This window comes from Triticum dicoccoides, chromosome 2B, assembly GCF_002162155.2.
Source record: "Triticum dicoccoides isolate Atlit2015 ecotype Zavitan chromosome 2B, WEW_v2.0, whole genome shotgun sequence".
In the NCBI taxonomy this organism is placed as follows: Eukaryota; Viridiplantae; Streptophyta; class Magnoliopsida; order Poales; family Poaceae; genus Triticum; species Triticum dicoccoides.
In genome coordinates this window covers 133097678-133107949 of record NC_041383.1, presented here as the reverse complement: position 1 = coordinate 133107949, position 10272 = coordinate 133097678, and positions in this window count along the sequence as shown.

Genomic DNA, 10272 nt, shown 5'->3' with positions numbered 1-10272 from the left:
ATCTGGAATTGTTATCTTTGAAGTTGATGATGCAGGTCTAGAAGAAGCTATTCCTCCGCCACCTACGCCTATTGCTGTGATGCAAATGATTGGCACACAGAAGTGTGTGATCCCTCCCGAAGAGCTCTCCACTGAGAAGCTTCTTGCTCCTGAAGATTAGGAGGAATCTTCCTCCGCCTAGTTTTATATCGCTGTGCGCTTTATCTTAAATGTCTCTTTTGCGGAACTAGAATGTTTTATGTTGGAATATTCGCGGCCTGAACTCGGAAGTTAAACAGTTGGCTTTACCTAATGCTATTTCCTCAAGTGGTTGTGCGGTGGTTTGTTTGCAAGAAACAAAAAAAAATCTTCTTTTGATAATGTGTTTATAAAATCTTGCTGCCTGCATAGATTTGACAAACTTGCATATATCCCTTCTCTTGGGGCTTCTGGTGGTTTAGTCACTATCTGGAATAGTGGCATTTTTTAGGGCACAATACTTATTGAGGAGTCTTTTGCTCAAGTGATTCAATTTAAATCTACTCGATCTGGACAAAGCTGGACTTTGGTAAATATATATGGCCCATGTCAAGGAGATGCTCGGTGGATTATACTAATTGGTTTTTAAACTTGAATATCCCACAAAATGAAGATTGGCTTTTATTGGGTGACTTTAACAACATAAGGAGCCCGGACAATAGGAATAAACCTGGGGGCAATTTTAATGATATGATCATGTTTAATGCCTTTATCCGCAACACGGCCTTAATTGAACTCTGTCGGAGTAATGGGCCACGGGTAGGCTAACCCGAGCCCCAGAACCTTTCAAAGCATCAGGGCAGACTGCGCCCCTCAAGACTCTGCAATAAGGAGCCGCCTTCTGGGAGTCGGCGGCAAGGCCGCCGACTATCCCTTGCGGCCGCGTCCTAGGGACGGCCTTGGGATAAGTGGACTCTTAGCTGACGACTTCCAGAGAAGCCGACTCTTACCTGACGACTTCCAGAGAAGCCGATTGAGGGGAGTCGGCCCGTGACTCCAACCATCTCCTGCCTTCGCCACGATGGATGGGGCGGGGTACGGTCACTGCGTGGCCGTCTCTACCCTGCTTACGAGGGGCTGGCATGGCTACAGTGCGCTGTATCGCTGGAGATCTCCATCGTGGCGCGACACTGTTGCCATGCCTGCCCTGACCTCAGCCTCAGTGGGCGGCGCACTGTGCCCACGACGACCTACCTATACGGCCCAGAGACGGCGGGACCCGCCCGTTAGCGAGAGCATGGAAGACGGCAAGAACGCCCCGAAGACGGACCCGTGGGAGTCGGCCCCCTGGAGTCAGCCAGCCCCTCCCACGGGCCCCGCACGCCATTAAACAGACAAGACGGGGAATGGCGACAGTGATCGTCCGCCAGACGGCAGCACTGTTGCCATGACCCCATGACCAAGCCAGCGTCATCAGAAGCACTGCTACAGTACCAGGCCTGTCGGCGGGGCCCGCCAGTTGGCGGGCCCCAGCAGTCAGCAGAGAAGAAGGCGGCTTGAGAGACAGACGGCTGGGACCCGCGCCCAGCCGGATTACCATTGTATCCCCAGGGGGCGGGCCTATATAAGCCCCCTGGGGCACCCATGCAAGGGGGATGGCCTCTTTAGCATTAGACCCGATCATATAGGAAGGAAGGAGCTAGCCTTGCCCTCTCCTACCTCCAGAAAACAGCTCTAGGAGCAACCTTGTATACACTTTGCCATAGTGATCATGCGGAGACCCCGCAGAGCAGCAATAGGGGTGTTATCTCCTCGGAGAGCCCTGAAGCTGGGTAAGATCCGCCGGCGTGCATGTCTACGCCTCATCTCGCTTCCGGGCACCGGCGACGTTCTACTCGCTCCCACCATGATAAGCCATCCTTTGGCATATGTCGCACCCAACCCCCGACATTTGGCGCCCACCGTGGGGTGAGGTGCACCGTTGTCCGGAGACTTGCTCTGGATAGGAACCCTATTCCTCCCTGGCGAGCACAGCCAGCCCGGCACGCCAAATGGAGTCTGCGCCGACGCGCTGCACGGCGCTGAGATCGCCTGCGCGGCCAGCTGCCTCGCTGAACTTATCGGCGAGGTTTGCCTCTCCGATGAGCCTGCATCCGACGTAGACACGAGCGGCCCCGAGAGCCTCCTCGCGGGCCTCCTTGACCAACTCCACGTCGCCGGCGAGCCCGCCATGGACCTGGAGTCCATAGGCTCCACTGACCCAATGCTGGTCGACTCGGACACCGCGTCGCTCGACGCGTTCCCCACCAACATGGTGATCTACGACGAGCCGCTCCCTTGCAAGGAGAGCGGTAGAAGCACCGTCACGGAGGTCCTCGTCCTCGATCACGGCGAGCATTCCGGCGAAAGAGCTCGTGATCCACTCGACGCGGCTCTGCAAGACCTGACCGCGCCCATTCCAGGAGACGCCGACGCCGAGACGCTGGAGGCACGCCGCCTTCAGCTCTTTGAAGGCGCGAAGAAGCTGGCAAGCATGAGACGCTTATCAGAAGCCTGCTGTGGGCGGCTCGCCGGCTCCAACTGGGCCTAGCCGCTTGGGCCGGTCCGGCAGCATGGCGCGGCCATCGCCAACCTATTCGGGGCCAATCGCCCTGTGTACGCCACGCCTGCGGAGAACATCCGCGCTGCCCAGGCGGCGGTGGACGAGCTCGACAACTTCAAAGGCGAAGAGCGCCGCCTGATGACGGAGCGAGTTCAGCAACTCCTCGACGCGGCTGCCGCGTAGAACGAAGCCGGCTGCCGCACGGAGGCGTCGCAATGACAAAACGACGACTTGCCTCCCCGCCGAGATCAAGGCGTGATGTCTCGGACACCAACCGGTGGCGTCCGCGGAAGGAAAGACAAGGATCCGGCTGTCAGCCACAGTCGGACTCACATCACCATCGAGCGCAACCAAGACGGCCGCCCCAAAGCAGTAGAACGGCGGGACGACTATCTGCCTCCCCCTCCTCGCAAAGAAAGATGAGTCTCCCCGCCACCCGTTGAGCATCCGACTCTCGGCGACCGCCTTGGCCACCAAGAGGGAGTCGGAGAAAATGACGCCCGCGACCGGATCGACCGACTCCACCGATCCCTGGCACTGGAAGAAGAAGACGAGTTGGGTCCTCCCTATTTCGGGCCCAGCATCCGAGATGAGCCCTTCCCCAAAGGGTTCACACTCCCCCGAGACACGCCCAAGTACACCGGCTCCGTGAAGCCGGAAGACTGGCTAGTTGACTACTCCACGGCCGTCAACATAGCAAACGGCAAAAAGCGTGTTGCCGTAAAATACGTTCCACTCATGCTCCAGGGCACGGCCAGGACATGGTTGAACAGCCTGAAGCCCCGCAGCATCAACAACTGAGTCAACTTCACCGAATCCTTCATCAGCAACTTCACGAGCACGTACAAGCGGCCTCCCAAGCCTCGCCAACTCTCCTTGTGCGTACAAGGCCCCAACGAGTCGACTCGCGACTACCTCACGCGCTGGGCCGAGCTTCGGAACTCCTGCGAGGGCGTGCACGAGGTGCAGGCTATCGAGTACTTCACTGCCGGGTGTAGAGAAGGCACCCTCCTCAAGCACAAGCTCCTCTGCGACGAGCCGGAGACCCTCGACGAGCTGCTGATCATAGCAGACAAGTACGCCACAGCCGACTCCTCGATGAAGGCAGAGATTCAAGTTAGTGTGACTGGCAAAGTCGCCCCTCAGGCTCCCAGAACTCCGGCTGGGGATGCCAGTCGGCGGCAACCTCAGAGCGACCACAAGCGCAAAGCCCCGCAGCCGGCTTCCAGCATCCGACAAGTTGCTACGGTCGAAGACCAACAACCGGAGGAGCAGCCTCCGGCGAAGCGACAGAAAGGCGGCAAGTCCAACTGGTTGCCGGCCTTCTCCTACGAGCAGACCCTAGATGGCCCCTGCAAGTTCCACAGCGGCGCGAAGCCATCGAACCACACTACCCGGAAATGCCACTGGCTCAACAGAATCGCCAAGGGAGACGGCCTACTCCCTCCCCCGCCTGCTGGGCCGCCGCCTCCACCACCGCCCCAGAAGCCGGTTGTCACGCCAGTCGGCGCAATACAAGACCAGTACCCAGAAGAGCATGGAGCCTATGTGGTGTTCACCAGTGTGGCTGACGATCGACGCAGCAGGCGGCAGCAGCAGCAAGAGGTGAATGTAGTGGCGTCAAGCACTCCAGAGTTCATCCACTCGTCCGAGAAGCCTATCAGTTGGAGCAGAGCTGATCACCCAGAGGTGATGCCGAATCCGGCCTCCTACGCCCTGGTATTAGGCGCCACACTCACCACAGATAGACGGGCCGCTTGTTTCTCGCGAGTGCTGATAGACGGAGGCAGCAGTATCAACATCCTATACAAGGATACATGGAGAAGTTAGGAATCAAGCAAAGACAACTTCAGAGCAGCCGGACTGTGTTCCACGGCATTGTTCCTGGCCTTTCCGGCTCACCAATCGGCAAAATCCTGATAGACGTCCTCTTTGGGGAGAAAGATCATTTCCGCCGAGAGCCAGTTTGGTTTGAAGTGGTTGACCTCGAAAGCCCGTACCATGCGTTGCTTGGCCGACCTGCTTTGGCCAAGTTCATGGCGGTCCCCCACTACGCCTACCTCAAGATGAAGATGCCGAGTTCCAAGGGGATTCTAACCATAGCCGGCGACTACAGAAAGTCGTCCGCTTGCGCGGCCGAAAGCAGTCGGCTGGCTGAGTCCTTGGTGATCGCAGCTGAGAAGCGGCTTCTTGATCGGGTTGTGGCGATGGCCGGCAAGCAGCCCGAGATGTCGCCCGACCCCAAGGAGTCGGAAGCAGAAGGATCGTTCAAGCCGGCCAGAGAAACAGAGAAGATACCCTTGGACCCAGAGCACCCAGAGAGGTATGCTGTCATGGGTACAAACCTTGACAGCAAATACGAAGGCGAGCTCGTCGATTTCCTCCGTGAGAATCGAGACATCTTCGCATGGTCCCCTAAAGACATGCCAGGTGTACCGACGGAATTCGCCAAGCACAAGTTACATGTCCGGTCTGATGTGAAGCCCGTCAGGCAGCCCTTGCGCCGCCTGTCAGAAGAGAAGAGAAGAGTTGTTGGAGAAGAGATAGCCCGGCTCCTGGCAGCCGGCTTCATTATGGAAGTGTTTTTCCTAGAGTGGCTAGCAAACCCAGTCCTGGTGCTGAAGAAGAACAAGCAGTGGCGGATGTGTATCGACTACACAAGCCTCAACAAAGCTTGCCCCAAGGACCCATTCGCCCTGCCGAGGATTGATCAGGTGATAGACTCCACAGCCGGATGTGAGCTGTTGAGTTTCTTAGATGCATATTCTGGATATCACCAGATCAAGTTGAACCCAACTGACAGACTGAAGACCGCCTTCATCACGTCGTTTGGAGCCTTCTGCTACCTAACCATGACGTTCGGCTTGAGGAATGCCGGCGCCACCTTTCAGCGTTGCATGCAGAAATGCCTCCTCAAGCAACTCGGCAGAAACGCCCACGTCTATGTGGACGATGTGGTGGTGAAGACAGAGAAGCGCGAAACATTGCGGGAATACCTCAAGGAAACCTTTGAGAACTTGCGCCGATTCCAGATCAAACTCAACCCCGAGAAATGCGTCTTCAGAGTACCTGCCGGCCAACTCCTTGGCTTCCTGGTCTCCGAACGCGGCATAGAGTGCAACCCTGTAAAGATCAAGGCCATCGAGAGGATGGAGGTACCCCGCCGACTGCTAGATGTGCAAAAATTCACCGGCTGCTTGGCGTCCATCAGCCGTTTCATGAGTCGGCTGGGCGAGAAGGCTCTCCCTTTGTACCAGCTCATGAAGAAGATGACCTTCTTTGAGTGGAACCCCAAGGCGGACAAAGCTTTTCTCCAGTTGGAGAAAATGTTGACTACTCCCCCTGTGCTGGCGGCCCCGACTCCTAAAGAGCCCATGCTCCTATACATTGCCGCCACCAGTCGGGTAGTCAGCACAGTCATTGTAGTCGAGCGCAAGGAGGAAGGCAAGGTGCTACCTGTCCAGAGACCGCTATATTACTTGAGCGAAGTACTGTCGGCCTCCAAACAGAACTACCCCCACTACCAGAAGATGTGCTACGGCGTGCACTTTGCCGCCAAGAAATTGAAGCCTTACTTTAAGGAGCATCCAATCACTGTGGTCTGCACAGCCCCACTAGCCGAGATCATCGGAAGCCGAGATGCTTCTGACCGAGTGGCCAAATGGGCCATCGATCTGGCTCCCTACACCATCTACTACCAGCCCCGCACCGCCATCAAGTTGCAAGCACTGGCCGACTTCCTCGTCAACTGGGCCGAGACCCAGTACCTGCCGCCAGCGCCCGACTCCACCCATTGGCGGATGCACTTCGATGGCTCCAAGATGCACACCGGCTTGGGAGCCAGAGTCGTCCTCACTTCCCCCAAGGGCGACAAGCTGATGTATACGCTGCAGATCCACTTCGCCGCCTCCAACAACGTTGCTGAGTACGAAGCGCTCATTCACGGGCTCCGGCTTGCCAAAGAACTTGGCATTCGCTGGATCCTGTGTTATGGCGACTCCGACTTAGTGGTCCAACAGTCATCTGGCGATTGGGACGCCAAGGATGCAAACATGGCAAGCTACCGCTTCCTTGTGCAGCAACTTAGCGGATACTTCGAGGGGTGCGAGTTCCTCCATGTGCCAAGGAATGACAACGGCCAAGGAGACGCCTTGGCACGAATCGGCTCCACCCGCCAAGCAATACCATCCGGCGTCGCCCTTCGGCGCCTCCTCAAGCCGTCTGTCAAGCCTTCACCAGAATCAGACTCCATCTTTGTGCCGGCTCCACCCGAAGAAGTCGGATCCGACTACAGGAGCGTTCCAGTCGAAGCCGGCCTGGGGACTTCAGAACCCGGCCCGGGGACTGCGGCGATGTCAGGACCCCGACTCGATGTCACATCGATCTAGCTTGTAACACCTCATATCACTTTGCGGCCTCACGCACGGTATCCCCACGGGTGTTGCCTTACCTTTTCCCGGGACCGTTTGCGCCTTTTGGCTCACGTATATGATAGTGTCGCTAGCATCCATATGATAAGGAGCCCGGGCTGACATGACTAGTTGTAAACCCAAAGTGGCGCAGACTTACAGGGACAAGCATCCATGACCCAGCTTCGAACGTGTCGGTCATCAGCAAGTGGGTCCGGGCTGTAGCACTGGGCTAGCAGGACTCCGGTACTCAATGCATGACATTTCCCCGAAGGGACAGACACAGGAATGAAGAAGGACACATGCCGACCAGCCTAAGTGTTCCAGAGCAGTAGCAAGCTACCATGGCTCAGCGGTAACACTAGGAGACATTTCCCGGTAAGAGAGGCTACTAAAGATAAACAACTAGATAGTCAGATCCCACACATACCAAGCATTTCAATATCATACACACAATATGCTCGATATGTGCAAATACAACATGGCATCACAACATGACTCTACGACACAAGTACTTTATTTAAGGCTCAGAGAGCCATACATAACATACACATAGGTACGGGTCACACGACCCAGCATTCAAGTCATACAGTCATACAAACCAGCAGCGGAAGTAGCTTGTCTGGGTACAGACAACTAGTAAAATAAAAGAGGCTTGGAAAGCCTAGCTATACTACGTGGTCCTTCACAAGCTCAGGATCACCACCTGGGCCTTAGCCTACTCATTGATGTCAACGTCTACGAAGAACCCATCAGAAGGGGTTGCAGCGTCTTCTGTCAAAATGTAAATTATAGCAACATGAGTACAAAGGTACTCAGCAAGACTTACATCAGATACTACATACATGCACATTATCAAGAAGGGTTGGTGGAGTTGTTGCAGCAAGCCAGATTTGACTCTTGGCTAGGCTATCCTACGAGACTCCAACTTGAAATGGTTTTGCATACACGAGTCCACTACTCACCACTTCAATACACTACCGAGGATCCACCTCCGTCTTCCTACGGAAGAGCCATCCTCGGCACTCACACTTATCTTGAGGCTTTTAGTAGTTTCCATTTACTTGTCTATGAACTGTATAGGCAACCAAGTAGTCCTTTACCGCGGACGCGGCTATTCGAATAGGTCATGATAACCCTGCAGGGGTGTACTTCTTCATACATGTTTCCACCACTTAGCGGCACACGACATGTGCTCGGCAGACTTCAAGCGAAAGCCGACGTGGGTGTAGACCACGACCTCCCTAAACACCTAAGTCTCTAGTCCAAGTTTATCGCCTATCCAGGTTCCATCCGCAGGGAGTCCGGCCGAGGTTTCCCATACGGCCCCGAACGATGTGAACAGGGTTCCCGAGATACCTAACGGGTATTCGGTACACCCGGCCACGTACCTACCGCATCACAGCCCACCCCTACGGTCAGCGCTGTCCACGGCCTCCAGTAGGCTACAAACACCAGAAACTACTTGCAACTCCTGGACAGAGAGCTAGGGTGAATAAGAAGTCGAGCGGGGTCATATTTCAGGGCCCAATGCATGGTAGTAGCTGTATCTTAAATCACACATACAGATCTCAGTGCTTAAAGTCGGCTTCAATGAAACAACCCACCATGTACTCCTACATGGCCTCTCATTGATACCTTTACCAAATCGTGTTCACCACACCACTCTCATTACCGACATAATCATTTCACTCTAGCCCATCACCCAGATGAACCAGACCTGACACGACTCTAAGCATAGCAGGCATAGCAAGGTAGGAACAACACATACATATGGCTCAATCAACTCCTACACATGCTAGTGGGTTTCATCTAGTTACTGTGGCAATGACAGGTCATGCAGAGGAAGTGGGTTCAACTACCGTAGCACACAGCAGTTTGAAACGCGTTGTCTTAATGCAGTAAAAGAGAGCGGGAGCGAGAACATAGGATTGTATCGATATGATCAAATGGTTGGTTGCTTGCCTGATGATTCGATGCACTGATACGGTTCTTCGTTAGGGTAATCACGGTACTCCTCGGAGGCAGAACCTGCCGCAAAGAACACCGATACACAACCATCACCAAACAATGTGCAACAATATGATGCATGCATGAAACATGGCAATATGAGTGAGTTGGGCTAATGCAACTAAGACCAGAAGGGTTTGAACCAATTTGAATCAAAGATTCAAATTTCAAACTCAAACATGGCCCTTTAAAGTGTTTTTCCTTGTTCTGCATTAAACATCAGGTTAACTTGTTTAATCATGCATGAAAATAGTACAGATGGATAGATTGGATTTTTCTGATCATTTTTCATATATAATTTGTCTGATTTGGAGTTACAGAAAAAAAAGTTATGAATTTTTGAAGTTTAAACTATATTCTGGAATTTCCTATATTAGATTAAATCCAGAAAATCAATTACTGCGTCAGCCTGACGTCAGTGTGACGTCAGCAGGTCAACGGGACACGTCCGGGTCAAACCTGACAGTGGGTCCCGCGTGTCAGTGTGATTAATTAAACTAAAATTAATTTAAACTAATCCTAATTAGTTAGCAGGGCTGGGCCCCACCTGTCATAGACTCAGGGGAGTCAACCAGGGCCCACCCGTGGTCAAACCCGGGTCGGCTGCACCGGCGTTTTGCCGCCGGCGAGCCCGACGCGGCGGCGGAAGTGATTTTTGCCGTTCCGGCAACCAAACGAGCCGCGGAGGCCACCGGAGAGGAGCTGAGGTCGAGCCGCGGCTCTTGGTGGAGTCCGTTGGGGTCGGGGTGGCCGGAGTTGGCGCCGGCGACGACTTTGGCGGCCACCGGAGTTCGGCCGAAGTCGAACTTGTCGCTAGGGGGGTCGGTGAGGTGCGGGGAGTAGCTAGTTAGGTGCTACGTGACGCGGTGAGCATGATGGACACCGTGGAGTGGCCAGAGGGTGACCGGGAGCACGTCGACGACGAGCTCCACGGTGGTGGGTGCGGTTGAGCTCCGGGAGGTCGCTACACGGCTCGGGAGCAAGAAAAGAAGGGAGGGGAAGATGGCTAAGCTGACGGGGAGTTCGACGAAGCCCTTGGTGCGGCCGGGGACGGACCGGAGTGACGACGGCGTTGAAGGGGATCTCCGGCGACGGCGGTTCGGGCGAGGTCGTTGCGGTGGACTCGGGCCTTGCGAGCGCTCGGGGCTCGGCTTGCTCGATGAAGTGGACAGCGGCGGAGCTCCTGGACACGACGAGAGGACGCACGGGCGGCGGGGAGCGCGGCTACGACGTAGGCACGGCGGCGGTAGCGTCGGCCATGGCTGGGGGGGCGCGAGGGGGAGGAGCTGGAGA